Below are 27,504 nucleotides of genomic sequence, written 5' to 3'. Positions count from 1 at the left end.
CTAATTCCACTGATTTCAAAGCTTGATCCTCCAGAAAGTGGAGAGCAACATTTGTGCAGCTCCACTACACAATAGATGTTTTAAAAGCCTCATTCGACAGGATTACCTATACATTCTGACCAGCTCAAATAGACAGAAGCCTTCTATATGGCAGACCAAACTGAAACTCATCTCTCAGCCCACTCATTATCTCAGGCAATCAGTGGGAAGGTTGCTTACTTTTTATGTGGCTTAACGAACAAGGCTCGTAATTGAACAATTGTATTCGTATTTACAGTTTGTTATTATGAAAGTTCACATGTTCTAGAAAGGCTTTTCTGCCCCCCCCAAAAATGTTTTTTTCAAATTAAAACTCTCCTGTGAAGTCATCGTTTGCAACATACATCTAATTTCCTGAATCAGGTCACATTTATTTGGGCTGCAATCTGAAGTGCAGTTAACGCTAATGAACTTTCCTCTGCTGCAAAGGTAACTCTGGGTTTTCCTTTCAAACCAAATAAGATTTTATTGGTCTCATACATATGGTTAGCAGATGTTATTGCAAGTGTAGCGAAAGGCTTATAGTTTAGCAAAATGTGGCAGTCCTCATGAGATCCAGTTTCATCATAGTGCTTGATGGTTTTTGTAACTGCACTTGAAGAAACTTTCAAAGTTCTTTAAATGTTCCGCATTGACTGACATTCAATGGACTGTCATTTCTCTTTGCTTATTTTAGCTGTTCTTGCCATAGCCCTACTTGGTAAAATACCAAGTCCATGTTATCTTCTGTATACCATACCAACCTTTCACAACACAACTGAATGGCTCGAATGCATTAACCTCTCTAGGGTAGGGGGCAGCATTCTGAATTTTGGATGAAAAGCGTGCCCAAATTAAACGGCCTGCTACTCAGGCTCAGAAGATATGATATGCATATAACTGGTAGATTTGGATAGAAAATACTCAGTTTCCAAAACTGTTAAAATAGGATCTGTGAGTATAAAATAACTGATTTAGCAGGTGAAAACCTGAGAAAAATCCATTCAGGAAGTAGTTTTTTTTGTTGGTTTTGTAGTTTTCTATTCAATGCCATTACAGTATCCATTGACTTAGGACTCCATTTGCAGTTCCTATGCCTTACACTAGATGTCAACAGTCTTTAGAAATCGTTTCAGGCTTGTATTCTTATAAATGAGGGCGTAAGACTAGTCTGAACGATGCATGTGCATTTCTTGTTTACCTTTTATATTGACAACGTTATTGTCCGGTTGAAAAATTATAGATAATTTAGGCAAAAAAAACTACCTGAGGAACCCAATATAAACATCGTTTGACATGTTTCTATGAACTTTACGGATACAATTTGGATTTTTTTGTCTGATTGTTCTGACTGAGTTTGAGCCTGTGGATTACTGAAGAAAACGCGCTAACAAAACGGACGTTTTTGGTTATAAAGAGACTTCATCGAACAAAAGGAATATTTATTGAGTAAATGAATGTCTTCTGATTGCCACCATATGAAGATCATCAAAGGTAAGGGATTAATTTTATCTCTATTGCTGAGTTTTGTAACACTTCTGCTTGGCTGGTTACTGTTTGTAATAATTTGTCAACTGGGCTATGTTCTGGGCTAGGTATGTTCTGGGCTAGGTATGCTTTCGCCGAAAAGCATTTTATAAATATGACCCTGTGGTTGGTTTAACAAGAAGTTAATCTTTAAACCTATGTAAAATATGTTTTGTTTTCTGAATTCTTATAATGAGCATTTCTGTAATTGAATTTGGCGCTCTGCAACCTCACTGGATGTTGGCCAGATGGGACGCTAGCGTCCCAATACCCTAGAGAGGTTAAGAAGGAAAGAAATTCCCCAAATTAACTTTTAACAAGGCACACCTTAATTGATATGCCTTCCAAATCAAATCAAATCAAATCACATTTATTTATATAGCCCTTCGTACATCAGCTGTTATCTCAAAGTGCTGTACAGAAACCCAGCCTAAAACCCCAAACAGCAAGCAATGCAGGTGTAGAAGCACGGCGACTATCTCATTAAGCTGGTTGATAGAATGCCAAGTGGGCAAAGCTGTCATCAGGGCAATGGGTGGCTACTTTGAAGAATATAACATATTTTCATTTAACACTTATTTGGTTACTACATGATCCCATATGTGTTATTTCATAGTTTTGATGTCTTCACTATTATTCTATAATGGAGAAAATAGTAAAAATATAAAGAAAAACCCTTTAATGAGTAGGTGTCCAAACTTTGACTGGTACTGTACTTTCATAATAAAAAATAAACTGGTACCGGGACCTTCTGTAAGGGCACAGGGCGAGACCCAGATGCAGACACGGGAGGCGGGTGGTTCAAGTCTCTGATATTTATTATAATCCAAGGGGCAGGCAAGAGAATGGTCGTGGACAGGTAAAAGATCATAACAAGGTCAGAGTCCAGGAGGTACAGAGTGGCAGGCAGACTCGAGGTCAGGGCAGGCAGTATGGTCAGGCAGGCTGGTTCAGGTACAAAGCAGGCAAGGATCAAAACTGAGAACACCATCGGCTAAAAACCGTTCGAATTCTACAGATGTTTTCACAAGTTTCTTTTTCGGGATGTCTCACGGTCTGACAAACACTGCTTTAGCTCTGTTACCTTTCAACGCAGATGCGAAAAGGCGATATCGGCGGATGTGGTGGATTGAGATGCAGCCCATGCAAAAAAAACACATCTTTAGCTTAAACAGATTTTGATGGGAATTTTTTATTACATTAATTATATTTGCCACGGAATTTGTCGGATAAGGGTTAAGCGATCACTTCTTTTCCTGAATATACCTGGCATTTTGTAGACGAGATGTACAGAACTTTGAATTCTCTGAGATACATTTACTAACCTCAGTGTAAAGTCATGACCAGAAAATAACAATTGTTAAAACAACTTTTTTCTTACTTGACTAGGAATGAGTTAATCCATTATAAACAGAGCTTCAGGATGTGCTCTTCGAAGATTTCGTCAATCTGTGCACCCACAAACATCAGATGTGAGGTGAGAGAGCCAAAAACAGATTATCTCTCACTACAATATTAACTATGGATATACAGAACAAACTAGAGCCACTGTTGTGGTACTTATTCAGATAAGAATCAATTCTCAAGTCGGGTCAAATACACATGTACGGTAATGTAGCTGGAAACTAAGATAGTCCACTAGCCTGAGGCAAGTACTTTTCGGCAATGACTTTGGACCCAGTCTGGTACACATTGTGGCTTCCTTGCTCAGCTGGCCCAAAATTCTGAAATTCCATCACTGAAAGTAACCTTATTGTAGCATCTCTGGACCTCTTAGTTTCCCCCAGTTATTGGTTTAAGAAATTCAGGCTGATGTGACAAACAGGGATACGTTATATCTCTATGATACCTGGAAGACTATGGCTGGGACGGTGATCTGGTGGTCCCCATATTAATCAGCCTCTGGCTCTGTATCTTTCTGCCCATCCTTGTCTGTCTGCAGAGCTTTGTGCAGCCATTCTGTGATGTTGAACTGTGGAAGGGTGAGAGTGTAAACTAGTATTTCTGAACAACTCAACCTGGTTCATCTTTAATAACTATAGTATTAATAGCTCTGGGTGACCCATCATCTTCACACTGGAACACATCATCACAGTGGGATATATAAATGACACTACCATGTACTGTATGTATGTGACTTACTGTACGGTGGACATTCACACATACAGCAATGCAAGGACACACGCACACACAAGAATGCCTGAATTTACATTTTGCACACATAAACTCAAGAACAGTCACATCTGCAGCTAGTTCCTGCACCCTCATGGACACAGTGTTGTGGTAGAGCTTGAAGCACCTGTCAAGGTATTGTAATGTCTTGTTGGCCGTCAGGTCTTCTGCAGCTAGTTCCTGCACCCTCATTGACACAGTGTTGTGGTAGAGCTTGAAGCACCTGTCAAGGTATTGTAATGTCTTGTTGGCCATCAGGTCCTCTGCAGCCAGTTCCTGCACCCTCATGAACCTGTCAAATCAAATGTATTTATATGTCCCTTCTACATCAGCTGATCTATCAAAGTGCTGTACAGAAACCCAGCCTAAAACCCCAGACAGCAAGCAATGCAGGTGTAGAAGCACATTGGCTATGAAAAACTGCCTAGAAAGGACACAATTTAGGAATAAACTTAGAGAGAAACCAGACTGAGGGGTGGAGATTATAACAGAACATGGCCAATATGTTCAAATGTTCATAAATGACCAGCATGGTCAAATAATCATAATCACAGTCGTTGTCGAGGGTGCAACAGGTCAGCACCTGAGGAGTAAATGTCAGTTGGCTTTTCATGCCTATCATTGAGAGTATCTCTACCACTCCTGCTGTCTCTAGAGAGTTGGAAACAGCAGGTCTGTGGCAGGTAGCACATCCTGTGAACAGGTTAGGGTTCCATAGCCGCAGGCAGAACAGTTGAAACTGGAGCAGCAGCACAGCCAGGTGTACTGGGGACAGCAAGGAGTCATCATGCCAGGTAGTCCTGAGGCATGGTCCTAGGGCTCAGGTCCTCAGAGAGAGAGAGAGAGAAAGAAAGACAGAAAGAGAGAATTAGAGAGAGCATACTTAAATTCATACAGGACACCGGATAAGACAGGAGAAATACTCCAGATATAACAGACTGACCCTAGCCTCCGACACAAACTACTGCAGTATAAATACTGGAGGCTGAGACAGGAGGGGTCAGGAGACACTGTGGCACCATCCGATGATACTCCTGGACAGGGCCAAACAGGCAGGATATAACCACACACACTTTGCCAAAGCACAGCCCCACACCACTAGAGGGATATCTTCAACCACCAACTTACCATCCTGAGACAAGGCCAAGTATAGCCCACAAAGATCTCCGCCACGACACAACCCAAGGGGGGGGGGGGCAACCCAGACAGGAAGACCACGTCAGCGACACAACCCACTCAAGTGACGCACCCCTCCTAGGGATGGCATGGAAGAGCACCAGTAAGCCAGTGACTCAGCCGCTGTAGTAGGATTAGAGGCAGAGAATCCCAGTGGAGAGAGGGGAACCGGCCAGGCAGAGACTGCAAGGACCAGAGCCTTTCCATTCACCTTCACACTCCTGGGCCAGACTACACTCAATCATATGACCTACTGAAGAGATGAGTCTTCAGTAAAGACAAAGGTTGAGACCGAGTCTGCGTCTCTCACGTGGGTAGGCAGATCATTCCATAAAGATGGAGCTCTATAGGAGAAAGCCCTGCCTCCAGCTGTTTGCTTAGAAATTCTAGGGACAATTAGGAGGCCTGCGTCTTGTGAACGTAGCGTACTTGTAGGTATGTATTGCAGGACCAAATCGGAAAGATAGATAGGAGCAAGCCCATGTAATGCTTTGTAGGTTAGCAGTAAAACCTTGAAATCAGCCCTTGCCTTAATAGGAAGCCAGTATAGGGAGGCTAGCACTGGAGTAATATGATAACATTTTTTGTATCTAGTCAGGATTCTATCAGCCGTATTTAGCACTAACTGAAGTTTACTTAGTACTTTATCCGGGTAGCCGGAAAGTAGAACATTGCAGTAGTCTAACCTAGAAGTAACAAAAGCATGGATTAATTTTTCTGCAAAGTTTCTGATTTTTGCAATGTTACGTAGATGGAAAAAAGCTGTCCTTGAAACAGTCTTGATATGTTTGTCAAAAGAGAGATCAGGGTCCAGAGTAATGCCGAGGTACTTCAGTTTTATTTGAGACGACTGTACAACCAAGATTAATTGTCAGATTCAACAGAAGATCTTTGTTTCTTGGGACCTAGAACAAGCATCTCTGTTTTGACCAAGTTTAAAAGTAGAACATTTGCAGCCATCCACTTCCTTACGTCTGAAACACAGGCTTCTAGCAAGGGCAATTTTGGGGCTTCACCATGTGTCATTGAAATGTACAGCTGTGTGTCATCCGCATAGCAGTGAAAGTTAACATTATGTTTCCGAATGACATCCCCAAGAGGTAAAATATATAGTGAAAACAATAGTGTTCCTAAAATGAAACCTTGAACACCGAAATTTACATTTGATTTGTCAGAGGACAAACCATTCACAAAGACAAACTGATATCTTTCCGTCAGATAAGATCTAAACCAGGCCAGAACTTGTCCGTGTAGACCCATTTGGGTTTCCAATCTCCAAAAGAATGTGGTGATCGATGGAATCAAAAGCAGCACTAAGGTCTAGGAGCATGAGGACAGATGCAGAGCCTCGGTCTGACACCATTAAAAGGTAATTTACCACCTTCACAAGTGCAGTCCCAGTGCTATGATGGAGTCTAAAACCAGACTGAAGCATTTCGTATACATTGTTTGTCTTCAGGAAGGCAGTGAGTTGCTGCGCAACAGCTTTTTAAATTTGAGAGGAATGGGAGATTTGATATTGGCCGATAGTTTACATTTTCTGGGTCAAGGTTTGGCTTTTTCAAGAGGCTTTATTACTGCCACTTTTAGTGAGTTTGGTACACATCCGTTGGATAGAGAGTCGTTTATTATGTTCAGCATAGGAGGGCCAAGCACAGGAAGCAGCTCTTTCAGTAGTTTAGCTGGAAGAGGGTCCAATATGCAGCCTGAAGGTTTAGAGGTCATGAATATTTTCATCATTGTGTCAAGAGATATAGTACTAAAACACTTGAGTGTCGCCCTTGATCCTAGGTCCTGGCAGAGTTGTGCAGACTCAGGACAACTGAGCTTTGGAGGAATAAGCAGATAAAGAGGAGTCTGTAATTTGCTGTCTAATGATCATGATCTTTTCCTCAAACAAGTTGATGAATTTATTACTGCTGAAGTCATAAGTCATCCTCTCTTGGGGAATGCTGCTTTTTAGTTAGCTGTACGACAGTCTCAAAAATCAATTTTGGGTTGTTCTTATTTTCCTCAATTAACCTCTGGCTGCATCCCATGTTCTCAATTTCCGACCTGAAGACATATCCTAATCTAACTGCATGTAGCTCAGCCCCAGAGGCAAGTTTACGCATATTCTTGGTATCAATTGAATGGAAACATTCTGAAGTTTGTGGAAATGTTAATTGAATGTAGGAGAATATAACACTAGATCTGGTGGAAGAAAAGAGCGAGAAAGAGCATACACCTTGCCCATAGTGTGCTGCAGCACTATCCACAGTTGTTTGGCCAGGTCGTCCGACAGGCCCTGCACCTTGCCAAAGTAGTTTCGGATTAAGTTAAAACCTCTTATGGATAGGGGAGACGCTAGCGTCTCAACTGGCCAATTGCTAGGGGAAATGCTGAGCACCAGATTCAAATAAAATGCTATAAAATTCTAACTTTCATTAAATCACACATGTAAGATCCTCAATTAAAGCCACACTCGTTGTGAATCCAGCCAACATGTCAGAATTTAAATGCTTTTTGGCGAAAGCATAAGAAGCTATTATCTGATAGCCTGCACCCATCTGCACCAGCAGTACACAAAGGAGCTAGCGTAGCAGGCGCTACACAAAACGCTGAAATAAAATATTAAATATGCATTACCTTTGACGAGCTTCTTTTGTTGGCACTCCAATATGTCCCATAAACATCACAATTTATCCTTTTGTTCGATTAATTCCGTCCATATATATCAAATGTCCATTTATAAAGCACATTTGATCCAGAAAAAACCACAACGTCATGACAAAATATTTCAAAAGTTGCCTATAAACTTTGCCAAAATATTTCAAACTACTTTTGTAATACAGCGTTAGGTATTTTCAAACCTTTTAATAATCGATCAAATTGTAGACGGGGCAATCTGTATTCAATACATACAGTGCCTTGCGAAAGTATTCGGCCCCCTTGAACTTTGCGACCTTTTGCCACATTTCAGGCTTCAAACATAAAGATATAAAACTTTATTTTTTTGTGAAGAATCAACAACAAGTGGGACACAATCATGAAGTGGAACGACATTTATTGGATATTTCAAAAAAATGTAACAATTCAAAAACGGAAAAATTGGGCGTGCAAAATTATTCAGCCCCTTTACTTTCAGTGCAGCAAACTCTCTCCAGAAGTTCAGTGAGGATCTCTGAATGATCCAATGTTGACCTAAATGACTAATGATGATAAATACAATCCACCTGTGTGTAATCAAGTCTCCGTATAAATGCACCTGCACTGTGATAGTCTCAGAGGTCCGTTAAAAGCGCAGAGAGCATCATGAAGAACAAGGAACACACCAGGCAGGTCCGAGATACTGTTGTGAAGAAGTTTAAAGCCGGATTTGGTTACAAAAAGATTTCCCAATCTTTAAACATCCCAAGGAGCACTGTGCAAGCGATAATATTGGAATGGAAGGAGTATCAGACCACTGCAAATCTACCAAGACCTGGCCGTCCCTCTAAACTTTCAGCTCATACAAGGAGAAGACTGATCAGAGATGCAGCCAAGAGGCCCATGATCACTCTGGATGAACTGCAGAGATCTACAGCTGAGGTGGGAGACTCTGTCCATAGGACAACAATCAGTCGTATATTGCACAAATCTGGCCTTTATGGAAGAGTGGCAAGAAGAAAGACATTTCTTAAAGATATCCATAAAAAGTGTTGTTTAAAGTTTGCCACAAGCCACCTGGGAGACACACCAAACATGTGGAAGAAGGTGCTCTGGTCAGATGAAACCAAAATGGAACTTTTTGGCAACAATGCAAAACATTATGTTTGGCGTAAAAGCAACACAGCTCATCACCCTGAACACACCATCCCCACTGTCAAACATGGTGGTGGCAGCATCATGGTTTGGGCCTGCTTTTCTTCAGCAGGTACAGGGAAGATGGTTAAAATTGATGGGAAGATGGATGGAGCCAAATACAGGACCATTCTGGAAGAAAACCTGATGGAGTCTGCAAAAGACCTGAGACTGGGACGGAGATTTGTCTTCCAACAAGACAATGATCCAAAACATAAAGCAAAATCTACAATGGAATGGTTCAAAAATAAACATATCCAGGTGTTAGAATGGCCAAGTCAAAGTCCAGACCTGAATCCAATCGAGAATCTGTGGAAAGAACTAAAAACTGCTGTTCACAAATGCTCTCCATCTAACCTCACTGAGCTCGAGCTGTTTTGCAAGGAGGAATGGGAAAAAAATTCAGTCTCTCGATGTGCAAAACTGATAGAGACATACCCCAAGCGACTTACAGCTGTAATCGCAGCAAAACGTGGCGCTACAAAGTATTAACTTAAGGGGGCTGAATAATTTTGCACGCCCAATTTTTCAGTTTTTGAATTGTTAAAAAAGTTTGAAATATCCAATAAATGTTGTTCCACTTCATGATTGTGTCCCACTTGTTGTTGATTCTTCACATAAAAATACAGTTTTATATCTTTATGTTTGAAGCCTGAAATGTGGCAAAAGGTCGCAGAGTTCAAGGGGGGCGAATACTTTCGCAAGGCACTGTATTCTTCAGGTTCTCCACAGCAAGCTGACTGTGTTGCAAGTTGCATTCCAGCACATTTTATGTCCTTCAGGTTCATAAAACTTCTTAGGGCTAGGCGCCTTTTTTCTCCACTTACTGCCTGACTGACGTGCCCAAAGTAAACTGCCTGCTGCTCAGGCCCTTAAACCAGGATATGCATATAATTGGTACCATTGGAAAGAAAAGTCTGAAGTTTTTAGAAATGTTCAAATGTAGGATAATATAACACAATAGATATGGTAGGAGAAAATCCAAAGAAAAACCAACTGGAAATGTTGTTTTGAGACAATCCTCTTAGAATTGCAAGAGAAAGGTCATATTGAAAATTAGCTCCCTGGATGCCAATCATGTGGCTTCCACAGGGTGTTGGTAGTCTATGGTCAAAAATGAATAAAAAATAACAGATTTAGTAGAGGGACACAGTCTTGGAAATTCGTGTTTACGTGCGCCATGAAGATATTATGCACCTGCTAAACTCGGTTTCCTATTGAACATACTTCTTTCTGAAATAAATGTTATAGTTTCATTACATTTTAGGGTATCTGAGGAGTTAATAGAAACATATTTTGACTTGTTGAAAGAAAGTTTAGGGGTAGATTTTCGGATTCCTTTCTCAGCAAGTTGAACGAGTGGATTACTCAAATCGATAGCGCTAACTAAACTGACTTTTTGGGATATAAAGAAGGATTGTATCTAACAAAACAACACTGTGTTATAGCTGGGAACCTTTGGATGATGAATCAGAGGAAGATTTTGAAAAAGTATGTGAATATTTAATCGTTATATGTGAATGTATGAAACCTGTGCCGGAGGAAATATATTTTGATGTGGGGCGCTGTCCTCAAACAATCAAATGACATGTTTTTGCTGTAATAGCTACTGTAAATCGGACAGTGCAGTTAGATTAACAAACATTTAAGCTTTCAGCCAATATAAGACACATGTACCTAAATGTGTAATATCCATATTTTTTATTATTCTTTATTTGAATTGCGTGCCCTCCAGATTCACCGGAAGTTGTCCCGCTAGCGGGACACCGGTCCTTAGGTGTTGATGCTTTTCCTCTAGTCATTGCTGACTTCTGCCATTGAGTTCTGGATGTCCTTCCCATCACCCAGGGTATTGTGGAGCTGACTGAGGCCTGGACAGACCAGACAATTGTAAATGGTTTAGATAGGGTATTACATAAATCAAAGGGCAGTACAGATTCACAGAATGCAGCTAATGTCAAAGCAAAAAAAATATTTTCTACATTCAGCCGTGCTTTCACTAAAACTCCAGATCTAACTGGGTGATCAATAAATCATGGGATTTATGTCAGTTGCTAGGTCTTAGCTTCTTGACGCACCCATCCCGTTAGTGGGATCATTTTCATCAACATCCGCTCAATTGCAGAGCGCCATATTCAAATTAAATTACTAAAAATATTAAATGTTCATGAAATCACAAGTGCAATATAGCGCAAAACAGCTTAGCTTGTTGTTAATCCACCTGGCGTATCAGATTTCAATAAGGCTTTTCGGCGAAAGCAAGACAAGCGTTTATGTAAGAACATCTCTCTTAGTAGACAAAATATTACAAACAGCTAGCAGCTAGCAGCCTATTACAAACAGCTAGCAGCCTGGTCACGAAAGTCAGAAAAACAATAAAATTAAATTCGCTTACCTTTGATCTTCAGATGTTTGCACTCCCTGTTACACAAATGTTCCTTTTGTTCCATAAAGATTATTTTATATCCAAAATACCTCCATTTGTTTGGCGCGTTATGTTCAGAAATCCACAGGCTCGAGCGGTCACGACATCGCAGACAAATTCCAAATAGTATCCGGAAAGTGCGTAGAAAGATGTCAAATGTTTTTACAGGTTGTTTTTTCAGGTTGTTTTTACAATATATAATCGATAATATCTGGTTGATATCCCTTTAAATGGAGGCAAGGCATCCAATGGAACAGAGAGCTTTCAGGAAAAACAACTCTTCCAATTTCAGTAGCTAGCATCAGACTACCACGTTAGATTTACAAACTCTTAACAATGACTTGGACATACTGTAGCTTCCAATATCATATTACAAAGAATACAAAAGCTTGCTACCTAGCGATTAAAAGAAAGACATTTAAACTTAACTGCCATGACAGCTAACAGCTGGGCTTTGGTGGACATTGTCTCAGTGGTAACCTCGTAACATACGTTGTGATTGACAGGTTGCACCAGACCGATGTGAGTTGTCACCAACCAACCTGTCTATGAAAACATAATCTGATTGGTTAGAAGAAACATCGCTCTCTCTCTCTCTCTCTCTCTCAAGAGTATAGGTGCACAAAATTAACATGTGCAGGTGTACAGATGCAAATATTAAGTTACAAGTTTGTGTAATGGTCTTGGTAAAGGTTATTATTTACACACTAAAATTTCCTTTTCACATCAGTGTTTGAAGTTATTATGCACTGAATCCCAACTTGCTGTTGTATTTGGTGCCACCCTTTATTTGCACAATATGCATACCTATTTTCACAATGCACAAAGAGCATGTCTACAAGTCAATATGTGCATGAAAAAATCTAACACATCTAACACAGTCCTTTAAAAACAGTTGTGTGTGAAATCCGGTTTTAATGACCCCATCTATGTTTCTTTATGCTCCTGAAAATTCTAATGTAATCTAATTATCTTTGTCTATCTCTCCACAAATGTCATGACACAGATGGGACCTTTTGGATGTCCACCATGCCCCCCCCCCTGTCAGAGTCAATCACCCCTGCTCCATGGGCTCCTGTTAGTGTCACATTTGTGATGGCTTCTGGAATTTGAGTGAGTGGGCGAAGGTATTCTTCACCACTGCATTGTCTCCCTCCTCTCTGCTCTTTCCTTCACCAAAGTGACACCATATCTTTGAGGTGTCACACCTAATAAGGCAGTGACAATGGAGGCATTCTAGCTGTATTGTCACTTAACATTATTGGACTGGTGTGTGTTACTGTTCATTAACATTATTGGACTGGTGTGTGTTCCTGTCCATTAACATTATTGGACAAGTGTGTTATTGTTAACATTATTGGACTGGTGTGTTACTGTTCATTAACATTATTGGACTGGTGTGTGTTCCTGTTAACATTATTGGACTGGTGTGTTACTGTTCATTAACATTATTGGACAGGTGTGTGTTCCTGTTCATTAACAATTTTGGGCTAGTGTGTGTTACTGTTCATTAACAATTTTGGGCTAGTGTGTGTTACTGTTCATTAACATTATTGGACTGGTGTGTGTTACTGTTCATTAACATTATTGGACTGATGTGTGTTACTGTTCATTAATATTATTGGACTGGTGTGTGTTACTGTTACCATTATTGGACTGGTGTGTGTTACTGTTCATTAACATTATTGGACCGGTGTGTGTTACTGTTCATTAACATTATTGGACCGGTGTGTGTTACTATTCATTAAAATTATTGGACTGGTGTGTGTTACTGTTCATTAATATTATTGGACAGGTGTGTGTTACTGTTCATTTACATTATTGGACTGGTGTGTGTTACTGTTCATTAATATTATTGGACTGGTGTGTGTTACTGTTCATTAACATTATTGGACTGGTGTGTGTTACTGTTCATTAGCATTATTGGACTGGTGTGTGTTACTGTTCATTAACATTATTGGACTGGTGTGTGTTACTGTTCATTAACATTATTGGACTGGTGTGTGTTACTGTTCATTAACATTATTGGACAGGTGTGTGTTACTGTTAATTAATATTATTGGACTGGTGCGTGTTACTGTTCATGAACATTTTTGGGCTGGTCTTGATGTTATGTTCTGAGTCTTATGTATTATGTATTACACCCCACTCCTGAACTGGTCACCTAAATAAATGGCTTATTCTCTTGAATTGATAATGAATGTTTTCTCAGTTAATATGGCTGTGTAATGACTTTCTTTTATACCATAATTGAGTCTATTTTGCAAGTGAAACCTGCCCAAGAAGGAAGCTGCAATACAACATTATAAAATGGAATCATCAACAGTCCGTAATATTGGGTCGCTACTCAATTTTCATTGTCAAATCTGGGTCCCCGGGCAAAACCAGTTGAGAACCACTGAACTAGAGTACGGTGCAGTACAATACACTACACAGGAAAGTAAAGTATAGTGTACTGTTTTGTACCCTAACTTACTCTAATGCACTGTACTGAACTAAACTGTATATATGGACTAATAAGTATTTTTTTCTGGAGGGGGTCATTTCTGTATGTTGTCAGGATTGGCACGTACCCTAGTGGTTAGCGCATTGAGCCAGTAACCGAAAGATTGCTAGGTCGAATCCCTGAGCTGATAAAGGTAAAAATCTATAGTTCTGCCATTGAACAAGGCAGTTAACTCACTGTTCCTAGGCTGTTATTGTAAATAAGGTGTTCTTAACTGACTTGCCTGGTTAAATAAAAAAAATATGTCCGCATCATTTTGTAGTAGGATGTGCTTTTAAAAAGTCCCCAGAACTGACCTTCTGACTTTCTTCCCCCAATAATGTTTGATCCCTCCGTGACCTGTAATACGCAGGGATATGTGCTTCATCAGTATATGTTTGGGCTAGTATAAAAACTTTTTGATTTCCGTTTAAGACATATTTTCGATGTCCAGAAAGTCCGTGTTTTCAATGCCCAGAAAATACTTCTTCTAAACTTTCATTCAGCACCTGAAATGTATGTGATGTCAACGTAATTTTGCTTACTGGGTTAGTTTGATTATGACCTTATGATGAAGATTAAAATCAGCAGAGTAAGGTGTTTACATGACTAATGGCATGCTTGGCCTACTCCCATAACCAGTTAAATATTGAATTATTTGTGTCCATGTAAAGATATTCAGTGAGCTAACCTCAAATTCTTACATTGAAAGTGTCCAGAATAAAGTTATCTGGCTATCTTTAATCTCAAACAATGCTCTCTTTGTCCAGGACTGTCTCTAGGTATCTGACCTTCACTGCACTATCATCCAACACAAACCTGTAGCTGGGCATTGATATGGAACTCACACATACAGAACATTATGAGTGTAGCAATACCATTCACACATCGAGAGTTGCCTGAGTTCAGCTAGCAAACTAGATGCTTACAACTTGCACCATAACTCAACATAGCCATAGCTCTCACCTCAGCAATGCTAATGTGGAGCTCACAAAGACAGAAGTGTCTGAGTACTTTCCACACATTACAGCTGTCTGAGTTCAGCTAGCTTACAACCCTAACAACTCACACTGGAACTCACACAGACATACTTCTCAGCTCAGTTATGCTAACGTGGAGCTCGCCCAGGGAGAGGTGTCTGAGTTCAGCCTATGGCTCTGTTCTTCCACAGCTTGTCCTCACATGCTCCAAATTCCTGAATCCGAGCCAAGGTCTGGCCACTCGTGGCTCCATGTGCAGAGTGCCGTAATGCTGTGGCGTATACCATAGCAGGATGCTAACTGTGAGGTATTTTTGGCCGGGGACTCTAAAGCTAACTGACTCCCCCCTAAGGAAAGTAAAAAGTGTAGATCATTTGTTCTCTGAAGTCAGGATAGAGCCCTGTCCTGACAGCTGGAAAGTTAACCTTTTGTGGCCACTCGACATGTGGCGTCTTTCCTGGGAAAGTCATAAAACCAATGGCTGAATAGTCTCTCATAACGCATTTTCTTCTAAGAGATTGAGTCGAAATATTATAATCCTGCAAGGTCTGAAGTCTCAAGCAGAAGGCTAATGTAGTATACATTTTTTTAACAATCCCTTGAACGAACAGGAATGTTCAAATGTGGTTGATTTATAGCAGCATGACATCTAATCTCCCCAGATTTGCTATTGACCTGTATCGAAATGGACCTATGGAGACCAGAACATTACCCTGCAATTGAAATTGTTTTGCCTTCAATTTGCATGATTGACAAAAGGCATAACACCTTGGAACTGAAGTGATCAAAGCTGAGATTCAGAATGAATCAGTTATTCGATAGGCTACGGTTTCAAAATTGGACATGGTAATTATTTTCATGCGGAGTTATACAAGACAACATACCTAGATCAAATATACTGCCTTTAGTTACACAGAATATGCCATACGAAACACACTATACGGTACATATTTCTGAGCACCTCCAAGATGTATGATTTGTACTAATGGTCTTGTTACTTTAGACAGAAAAATAAGTTTTTGTTGTTTGGTGGGGGAGTCTGGGTGGACGTATACTTTGACCGTCTAGTAATCCAAATGTTGTGTGTTCTAGTTAGGGACAACTGTAGCAATTTAGCTAACCCGTAATTAAGCCTTATTCCAACCTGGTTTCCACATGTTTGAGACCATTCCATTCACTCCATTCCAGTCATTATTATGAGCCATCCTCCCCTCAGCAGCCTCCTGTGATACGTTAGCATACCTATAGACTTCCAGTCATTGCGCTAACCCTAGTTAGCAATTGGCTCGCAAAATTACCTATAGCCTCCTCCATACTGCATGCAGAGACATACAAATACAAGTTCATCTGACTCTAATCTTGCAGTATCCAAAGAGCTGTTGCAAGTCTGTTAATTTTTCCAATGCTAGTGTTTTTTTATTGTGCATAGGATATATTTCAAATAATTTACTCTATCAAAGCTTAGGTAAAAAAGTGGCCATCTTTGCTGTCTTTAAACCCATTGTCATGTGAACTTCCTACTCCACTGCATTTGACAAAAAAAACTTCTTAGTGAAACTTAAAGGGGCAGTGCAGTCAAATCATTTTTAGCTGTGTTTTATATATGTTTCCCCTCTGAGGTTGGAATATTACTGTGAAATTGTGAAAACTATGATAATGCACTTTTAGTATAAGACCTGTTTGAAAAGACTGTCTGAAATGTCAGCTTATTTGGCTGGGTGGGTTTTTTGGACTGCTTAGTGACCTCACCAGGTAGTATAAGTTAATAGATCCTCTGCAAATTACAGCTAGTTTTCAAGTCACACATCCCTCCAATTAGACTCCTCCAATTAGGCCCCTCTCTCAGACCACTCCCAGACAGTCCTAACAAAATTATTGCTTGAGAAATCGCATTTTGCTAAGAAGCAATTTTTTACTGAAACCAATCCCGTAAGGCACTTAATTATTACTCAGAACTTATTTGCCATTTGGGTAAAAAATATTTGCAATGGACCTTTAAATCCACGATAGCCACTCTGCAGAATGACCCAATTCTATTGCCCTTTGAATAGTGAAAAATAATCCAATAGTGTTTACACCATGGGATACATATTTTACACTGCCTTGAAACTGTAAAATTCTTTCCCCAGTGGCTGCTTGTATTGACATAATGCTGCCAAGACAACTCAACTCAATGACACATTTGACAGTACAGTAGCAGATTACAGTAACAGAAAACATCACTTAAAATCATATCAAATGTTATTTGTCACATGCTTCGTAATCAACAGGTGTAGACTAACAGTGAAATGCTTACTTATGGGCCCTTCCCGACAATGGAGAGAGAAAAAAAATAACATGAAGAGTAAATACATGATGAGTAACAATAACTTGGCTATACAGACAGGTACTAGTACCAAGTCAATTTGCAGAGGCATGCGATAATTGAGGTAAATATGTACATATAGGTAGGGATAAAATGACTAGGCTGCAGGATAGATAATAAACAATAGCAGCAGTGTATGTGATGAGTCAAAAGAGTTAGTGCAAAAAGGGTCAATGCAGATAGGTAGCTATTTGGTTAACTATTTAACTAACTATTTTACAGTCTTATGGCTTGGGGATAGAAGCTGTTCAGGGTCCTGTTAGTTCCAGACTTGGTGCATTGGTACCACTTGCCGTTTGGTAGCAGAGAGAACAGTCTATTGTCTTGGACAATTTTTGGGGGCCTTCATTTGACACCTTGCGCACTACAAGGTTGTAGTTGTACACCTTGCGATGCTACAACTGCCAAGCAGTTGCCATACCAAGCGGAGATGCAGCTGTACAACGTTTTGAGGATCTGAGGTCCCTTGCCTAATGCTTTCAACCGCCTGAAGGGGAAGAGGCATTGCCGTGCCTTCACGACTGTGTATGTGTGTGTGGACAATTCCTTAGCGATGTAGTCACAGAGGAACTTGAAGCCCTCGACTCGCTCCACTACAGCCCCGTCGATGTGGATGGGGGCCTGTTCGGCCCTCCATTTCCTTTAGTCCACGATCAGCTCCTTTGTCTTGCTCAGGTTGAGGGAGTTGTTGTCCTGGCACCACACTGCCAGGTCACTGACCTCCATATTGGCGGTCTCATTGTTGTTGGTAATCAGCCCAACCACCGTTGTGTAGTTGACAAACTTAATGATGGTGTTGGAGTCGTGTGCGGCCATGTGGTCATGGGTGAACAGGGAGTACAGGAAGGGACTACGCAAGCACCCCTGAGGGGCCCCTGTGTTGAGGGTCAGTGTGGCGTATGTGTTGTTGCCTACCCTCACCACCTGGGGGCGGCCTGTCAGGAAGTCCAGGATCCAGTTGCAGAGGGAGGTGTTCAGCCCTAGGGTCCTTAGCTTAGTGAGGAGCTTGGAGGGCATTATGGCGATGAAAGCTGAGCTGTAGTCAATGAACAGCATTCTCACATAGGTGTTCCTCTTGTCCAGGTGGGAGAGGGCAGTGTGGATCTGTTGGGGCAGTAATCAAATTGGAGTGGGTCCAGGGTGTCTGGGATGATGTTGTTGATGAGAGTAATGTTAGAGAGAGAAGGAAAGGTCAATTTATTTATTTAATTGTTAATTTCAATATTTGAAAAGCATTACTTTCTCTAATGCACGTTCACATGAATTGGTGGGGGTTTGTGGGTGGAGGAGAGCAGGAAGGGTTGGTGGGTATCAAACTATATAGAGGACCACCATAACACTCTGTATTTTACTCAACCAATAATTGCATTGCTTTACTGTGGCTTGCCTTGGCCATGCACCAAGCATCTGTAACCAATGAAGAATCAAGATACTGTGGTGGACCATAGAGAATGCAACCAACCACATCACTGGGAAGCCACAGTACAAATGGCTATTTTGAGGAGGTTGTGATAAACGAATTAGAGGACTGCTTTGATTTTGAAAGCTGTCTTTGTTCTATGTCATATAACTCAACAATATCATATACAAGTCCTCTTCAACTCCCAATTGGACAGCTGATATACACACTTACATGGCACAACTCAAAAGCTTTGGGTCTACTGCACCGAAGTTGAAGGAAAAACATCTGCCATAGTTATTGTTGGATAGGAGACCTCACTCAGCGTAGTGGGTTTGATATGTCGTTGTGTATGCCTCTTCCAATGCTATAAAATAAAATCTTCTCGTTCTTTGCCTGAAACTCTAATTGAGTTGTCTTTCAAGCTTACTCCCTAATGCACTACCATAAGGTGTGTGCAAAGTTATCTCAGCATTTCTGAACACAAAGACATTCACACAAGGCATTTTCCTTATTTTTTATTTAACCTTTATTTTTATCAGGGAGTAATACTGAGACCAAGGTCTCTTTCACAGATGAGCTCTTAATTGCTTAAATTACAGAAAATATACACATCAAAATCTAAATATCTCAAAGCAGCCAACAGGTGCTCAGCAAATATGGGAACTAATTCAAGACTGTTGAAAAAGCATTCCAGGTGAAGCTGGTTTATAGAATGCCAAGAGTGTACAAAGCTATCATCAAGGCAAACGGTGGTTACTTTGAGGAATCTAAAATATATTTCGATTTGTTTAACACTTTGTTGGTTACTACATGATTCCATGTGTCATTTCATAGTTTTGACGTCTTCACTATTATACTGCAATGTAGCAAAAATAAAGGAAAACCCTTGAATGAATAGGTGTGTCCAAACTTTTGACTGGTAATGTACATATGGCCACTCCTCCTCCTTTATGTAATCAAAATACATTATAATAATTTACTTGACGTCTTTATCAGAGACAACCATTTAACCGTGTTTCTGAGAGAAACAGAATGTCAGGACATGTGTCCTGTAGCCAAATGTCAATTGTGTCCATTTTATGAATCATACTTTGCACTTTTAGATCCATTAGCCCAAGACCCCTGCGAGATTTAAAATCAGAGGGGGTAATGAGCTCATTCCCATAAGAGCTAATGGGCATAGGGTTATCTGAAGCTATTAGTTAAGGGAGCTGAGACTTTGCCAGTCCCTGGCCAACCAGGAATAATCAGGATCAGAAATATTTTTAAGACACCACATCCATACTGTACATATTGCATAGTCTCCATACGAGTTCAGCTATAGGACTCTTTGACAGCCAGCTAAGGTTTAAAAGCTCCTAGACACAGATAAGAGGAACAAAGCCCTTCTCCCCTGCAGTTAGTTTGATGAAAAGCAAGGGTTCCCTTATGTCTCCTATTACATGAATAGACACACATTGTCTTTGCTCAGGGGCTCAATGAATAGAGTCAGTCCCTATGAAGGTGAATGCACTGTGCTTGACACCATTTCTAGAAGGATATGACACGTCCCATCTCTGCTAGATGCCTGACAGGTGAAGAAGTCTTTGGGGGTGCTTGGAAGGTCACTGGGGTTAAACCAATCCTTCTTTTATGCATGTTGATGTGGGGGTCTATCAACCAAGCCAGATCAATATGAATATTGCATAATCTTTGTGAGTACGTGTGTGCTTGCGTGTGTGTGTATGAAGAAAAAATATTTTGCGACTTTGTGAGGAAAATGTCATTATAACTGCTAAATCTTATCCAAACCGTTGAGGTCAAGTTTATTTTACTAGGCAAGTCAGTTAAGAACAAATTCTTATTTTCAATGACGGCCTAGGAACAGTGGGTTAACTGCCTGTTCAGGGGCAGAACGACAGATTTTGTACCTTGTCAGCTCGGGGATTTGAACTTGCAACCTTTCGGTTACTAGTCCAATGCTCTAACCACTAGGCTACCCTGCCGCCCCGTATGAGCAACCAGAATGACCTGACAGGCTTAACAAAATTATTATTTTCATGGCATCATCAAACCATATGTCCACTCTGAGTTCTGAAAACCTCACTGGAATATTCTTGAACTGCTTCTGGAGTTTTCCTGGAAGGTTCCCAAAAGGAACGGACATCAGAGGACTGTTCCACCCACCAGCAACCTTTTGGGAACCAAAAACAGCAATGGTGGATTTCTGCAAATATGTGTTTACGTGTGGGTTTAGAACTGACGAAATTAAGACAAAATACACTGCCAATGCAATGATATTAGACTCTGAACAGTGGTTCACGGAGTCTATGTCCCTCCCATGTTAGTGTTCGAGTACCACATTGCAGCAGGGAAATCATTTCCTTGCTCATTTAATGGCCTAGGAAGGCCTTGCTTTAATCTCTTTGTTTCTTTCACTCCCCTCCTGGAGGCCTCATACAACAGAAAGTGTATGTTAAAAAGATGGCTGCCAATGTACCTCTCTAAGGATGGCGCATTCCCAGGCCCCTGTCCTACCTTTCTAGGCGAATTGGGCCCCTGGCCCTTCAGTCCAGCAGTTGAAGGGTCCGTTGAGGTGTAAGGAACAACTGGGCAGTCTCTTTGTTCCACCAATTCATTACCAATACAAAGTTTGTTTGAGCACTCCCAGGAGAAGCACCCAATTCCCCAAAGTGCTGCCACACACACAGGCACCCATGTATATTGCTCTGTAAGTCTCTGTCTTTTTGTCAGTCAGTCTCTCTCTTTCTGCCAGTCTCTCTCTTTCTCTATATCGCTCTCTCAGTCTCTGTCTTTCTGTCAGTCTCTTTCTCGCTCATGACATCCAGGACATCTTTTTTTTTTTTTTTTACATTTTGACAGCTTAAACTGGGAAAGGAATCGTGCTGAGTTCACGTTTTAGATCGAACAATACAACCCTATAGCCATGGTGAGTGTGTTACGCGATCATCGTGAAAGTAATTACATTTCTTAATGAGAGTTTGGAGCGCTCAATCCCCCAAGAATTATTAAGACAATCTCTACAATTTCCTGCTGTTCATTCGGTTATTTCAAAGAATGATGCCTACCCTTCGGTTATAGGAATATATAACCTGTAAATGTCTTTTCACAGCCCTATTATAACCCCGATTTATGGTTGTATCACTGCACTGGCTACATGTTGTTACCATTGAATCTTTGTATGCAAACATTATGTGGCTTCAGACCTTGCATCCATAGATTCATCTATGAATTTGAGAGATGTTTACATTTCTCCAGCCCCATCGCTCAGCTCACCAACCAAAGTGGGGGTCATGCTGTTGAATTGTCTAACGATTGTTTGATAAAATTATTGAAAATGTTACAAGACAATATGTTGTGATATGACAGGGTTAGTTTTAAAGTGTTTTAAATCTGTGCAACACCACTATTTTATTGTTCACTACTACTAAACCCACATCACACTGGCTGCTTCTACACACACATGCAAGCACACACACACACACACACACACACACACACACACACACACACACACACACACACACACACACACACACACACACACACACACACACACACACACACACACACACACTATGAACTGTCTTCCAGGGAATTGCAAGCTTGAAATACTCTTGGATGGTGGAGTGTCTCTGTGTCTGTGTGCGTACATAGCAGTAGCCGGTGAGATGGATTCAAAGCAGGGTAGTGTGAATGAGATAAATGTATCCATCAGGTTTCAGCATGAGAGGGAAAGGAGGGGAGTAAAGAAAAAGAGGGAGGTAAGGACGGAGTTTAGGAAAACATCACAGATTCCAGCCTTACATAAGAGGGCCATGTAAAAACAAAAACAAAAAGACATTAATTGCATGTCTGCCATTAAGATTCCCAACTCTTTTATTCCGTCCCTCTTTTTACAATCCCCAGACACACAGGTGTGGTGAGCAGAAGGTTCTCTCTCTTATTCTCTTTCTCACTGTGTTTTTCCATGGAGAGTCAGGGAGTTGTTGCTAGTTGGCTCCAGGCATAAGCGACATAAGCGGTCACCTAGGGCACCTTTGGGTGGAGTGGGGAAGTTAGAATAGTAGAATACACAAGGGGCAAGTAAAAAATGCTATTGTTTATAGGGCTGTTACGGTGACCGTATCACCGACACATGGGCAGCCACGAGTCATGAAGGCAGTCAAATTCCACATGACCATCACGGTAATTAGGCATCTCCAAGCTCTGATGCTACACACGGTCATTAGCAGCCTACCAAACTTGCTAACTGCCTGGTACTCAGCACTATACTGTCCCTCTAATCACTCTGACATTAATGCAAATGTATTAAAAAACCTAATCAATCACTTAATGAGAGTCCATGAGCTCCTGTTGCACAACATTTCTATAGGCTATGCATGAGAAAACAGTGATGGCCTCTATTAAAAAGAAGAGGTTCACATCAGCTTTCTATAGACTAGGCCTGCTATATTTATTTCTAAACATTCCTAATATTAAGCACATTGCTTATATTTAGAACAGGAGTATAGCCTACCTAGCTGGCATGAAAATTAACCACAGGAAGAGCGTACGCAATTCGCTATTTAAGTGCATAGATGACAGGTATTTTTTCCCGCTGCCCCTGTTTAGATACAAGTGCATGATAATGATACGTTCTAAATCAAAACAAATTTCACACATTTATTATGTAGTATTTTTAAAGACATAATTAAATCAAGAATAGTCTGATGGGTGACAATATCAGCCTATCACTTGTGAATGATGCCCCGCATAAGAAATAATTCATTTTTTTTGTGACTTTTTCAAATCGTAGCCTAGCCCATAGGCCTATATGTTTTGATAAAGTTTGTATCACGACTAAAGTGGCCAAATAACTTCTTTTAAAATTAAGCAGATTATTCTGCTTTACAAGGGGGTGTAGAGCCTAACTGGCATATATAAGCAGATCATTTCAAGTTTGAGGGAAATAATTTCTCCATAAAAATGCACTTATAATATAAAAGCATTACATGCATAATGGTGTTTTCTGCTAATGGTGTTTTCACTTGTGAAGAAAGACTGGAGAAGGGCACAATGGCCACTGGCCGCAAAAGGCATGGATTTTTTTAGGGGTGCATTACGGCCACACAAAGGGGATACCACCGTGAAATTCTAGGCATTGTCAAGTGTTTGTCAAACTGTGAATGAGTGGCTGATGTATTGTTTGGATATAGGGGGCGCTCTTTTAATTTTTGGATGAAAAACGTTCCCGTTTTAAACAAGATATTTTGTCACGAAAAGATGCTCGACTATGCATATAATTGACAACTTTGGAAGGAAAACACTCTGACGTTTCAAAAACTGCAAAGATATTGTCTGTGAGTGCCACAGAACTGATGTTACAGGCGAAACCCAGATAAAAATCCAATCAGGAAGTGCCGCATTTTTTCAAACCGCCTCATGCCAATGACTCCTTTATATGGCTGTGAAGGAGCTAGGAGTCAGCTTACGTTTTCCACGTTTTCCCCAAGGTGTCTGCAGCATTGTGACATCTTTTTAGGCATTTCCATTGGAGAATGGCTGTAAGTGACCATATAGGGCGAGTGGACGCATGGTGTCTCCCGGAGAAAACCCGGAGGTAGCCATTTTTCCAATCGTTTCTTATGAAAAACCAACTGCCTCCACTGATATATTATCGAATACATACAGTGCCTTGCGAAAGTATTCGGCCCCCTTGAACTTTGAGACCTTTTGCCACATTTCAGGCTTCAAACATAAAGATATAAAACTTTATTTTTCTGTGAAGAATCAACAACAAGTGGGACACAATCATGAAGTGGATCGACATTTATTGGATATTTCAAACTTTTTTAACAAATCAAAAACTGAAAAATTGGGCGTGCAAAATTATTCAGCCCCTTTACTTTCAGTGCAGCAAACTCTCTCCAGAAGTTCAGTGAGGATCTCTGAATGATCCAATGTTGACCTAAATGACTAATGATGATAAATACAATCCACCTGTGTGTAATCAAGTCTCCGTATAAATGCACCTGCACTGTGATAGTCTCAGAGGTCCGTTAAAAGCGCAGAGAGCATCATGAAGAACAAGGAACATACAAAGGCAGGTCCGAGATACTGTTGTGAAGAAGTTTAAAGCCGGATTTGGATACAAAAAGATTTCCCAAGTTTTAAACATTCCAAGGAGCACTGTGCAAGTGATAATATTGAAATGGAAGGAGTATCAGACCACTGCAAATCTACCAAGACCTGGCCGTCCCTCTAAACTTTCAGCTCATACAAGGAGAAGACTGATCAGAGATGCAGCCAAGAGGCCCATGATCACTCTGGATGAACTGCAGAGATCTACAGCTGAGGTGGGAGACTCTGTCCATAGGACAACAATCAGTTGTATATTGCACAAATCTGGCCTTTATGGAAGAGTGGCAAGAAGAAAGACATTTCTTAAAGATATCCATAAAAAGTGTTGTTTAAAGTTTGCCACAAGCCACCTGGGAGACACACCAAACATGTGGAAGAAGGTGCTCTGGTCAGATGAAACCAAAATGGAACTTTTTGGCAACAATGCAAAACATTATGTTTGGCGTAAAAGCAACACAGCTCATCACCCTGAACACACCATCCCCACTGTCAAACATGGTGGTGGCAGCATCATGGTTTGGGCCTGCTTTTCTTCAGCAGGTACAGGGAAGATGGTTAAAATTGATGGGAAGATGGATGGAGCCAAATACAGGACCATTCTGGAAGAAAACCTGATGGAGTCTGCAAAAGACCTGAGACTGGGACGGAGATTTGTCTTCCAACAAGACAATGATCCAAAACATAAAGCAAAATCTACAATGGAATGGTTCAAAAATAAACATATCCAGGTGTTAGAATGGCCAAGTCAAAGTCAAGACCTGAATCCAATCAAGAATCTGTGGAAAGAACTGAAAACTGCTGTTCACAAATGCTCTCCATCCAACCTCACTGAGCTCGAGCTGTTTTGCAAGGAGGAATGGGAAAAAATGTCAGTCTCTCGATGTGCAAAACTGATAGAGACATACCCCAAGCGACTTACAGCTGTAATCGCAGCAAAAGGTGGCGCTACAAAGTATTAACCTAAGGGGGCTGAATAATTTTGCACGCCCAATTTTTCAGTTTTTGAATTGTTAAAAAAGTTTGAAATATCCAATAAATGTCGTTCCACTTCATGATTGTGTCCCACTTGTTGTTGATTCTTCACAAAAAGTTTTATATCTTTATGTTTGAAGCCTGAAATGTGGCAAAAGGTCGCAAAGTTCAAGGGGGCCGAATACTTTCACAAAACACCTTGAGGATGGATCCTAAACAACGTTTGCCGTGTTTCTGTCGATATTATGGAGCAAATTTTGAAAAAAGTTTGGAGTTATAGATGAAGTATTTCCGGTCGATTTCTTAGCCAAGCAGGATGAACAAACGTGACGTTTTTCGCCTACAAAAATATTATTTTTGGAAAAGAGGAACATTTGCTGTCTAACTGGGAGTCTCCTGAGTGAAAGCATCTGAAGTTCTTCAAAGGTAAATGATTTAATTTGGTTGCTTTTCTTATTTTTGTGAAAATGTTGCCTGCTGCCAGCACAGCCTAGCATAGCATTATGCCATGCTAAACTTACACAAATGCTTGTCTAGCGTTGGCTGTAACGCATATTTTGAAAATCTGAGATGACAGTGTTGTTAACAAAAGGCTAAGCTTGTGTTTCAATATATTTATTTCATTTCATTTGCGATTTTCATGAATAGGAAACGTTGGGTTATGGTAATGCACTTGAGGCTATGATTACACTCCCGGATACGGGATTGCTCGTCGCTAGAGGTTAGAAATCAGACTTTCAAATCCTCATTAGAGTCTCCTTATGTAGCCTTGCAATGTACTAAACATCTAAACATATAGCCCTACGTTTGTAGAACAGATAAAGTTACATTAATAACTCTAAATTAAGCATATAGGAGTACCTATATCTTTGTTAACCGCTCAACACTGAATAGCTGGATGTGCACACTCCCTCAAATCTTATTTTATTCAGCTTTGTTCAATTGTACTCTCATACTATAAAATATTTTCACTGAATTCTAAGCAAATCTTGTCTGCTAAATGAACTAATATAGCCCACAGCCATTTGGCATAGCCAGATCATGACCTAACATAAGGACAACTCAAGAGTATGCTATTCTGTTCTGCTGAAAATAGCCTACATTTTCTTCATATAATAAATAATGGATTTATTGTGAAGGTGTAGGCTATTTTACATGGATTTATTATACTTTTTAAAATGTAGATGTTCTAAAGGTCTGCATTAGTGGCTTGTTAGGCTATGTGTGGAAGCCAGGAGATGCTAAATGTGTTTATGTTAATTAACAGTCAATTACCGTGAGACCGACAGTTATTTGCTTGACAATCACTGGCTGATGAAATTTCGTGACAGCCACAGCCTTAGTTGTGCGTAAGCAGTTTTCTCTCATTTTGTCAATCACTAATAGTCACTCAATTAGATTGGTAAATTAGTCTAGCCAGTTATTTAAACTTGTAGTAGTAATGGCCGACTGCTAACTCGGTATGCAGGGCACATGCCAAAGGGCCCTGACCTCCAGGGGCCCCCATTGAATTGGCAAAAGTCTAGGCCCTGCCTGTAACATTTTGTAAGACCAAGAGAGGCACACAGGAAGTAAAGTGAAGGCTGTTTTAAGGTATAACTCCTGTGGTATAGCACTTTGACATCAGTAAGTCATTACAGCAGAGAAGGGCTCTTTCAAACATTTCCTCCATGACATGCACGGTATGGTACTGTTTGGTAAGAGAGAGAGTAGCCGCATGTGCGAGAGGGAGAGAGGGAGAGAGAGATCGAAATCTGCTTGTACCCAATTCCAAAAAATGGCCCACATCGACAATGGCATCATCATTTCACCACCTGAAGACCTTTACACTTTGTCATAAGGTGTAACGCTGAGTGGGCATTTTCTCATCAAAATCTACTGATATACATTAACTTCCAACCGTTTAATTATGATCGTGACTGACACTTAACATTTTGATGACTATAATAACAACTCTTGGCACAGAGGCACAAGGTGTTTTCTCTTATAGGTCTTGACACGTCTAAGTACTTTCTGGCCTGTTGCCATGACAAACAG

Source organism: Oncorhynchus kisutch, linkage group LG30, assembly GCF_002021735.2.
Source record: "Oncorhynchus kisutch isolate 150728-3 linkage group LG30, Okis_V2, whole genome shotgun sequence".
NCBI lineage: Eukaryota > Metazoa > Chordata > Actinopteri > Salmoniformes > Salmonidae > Oncorhynchus > Oncorhynchus kisutch.
Note: the sequence above shows the minus strand (reverse complement) of the source record.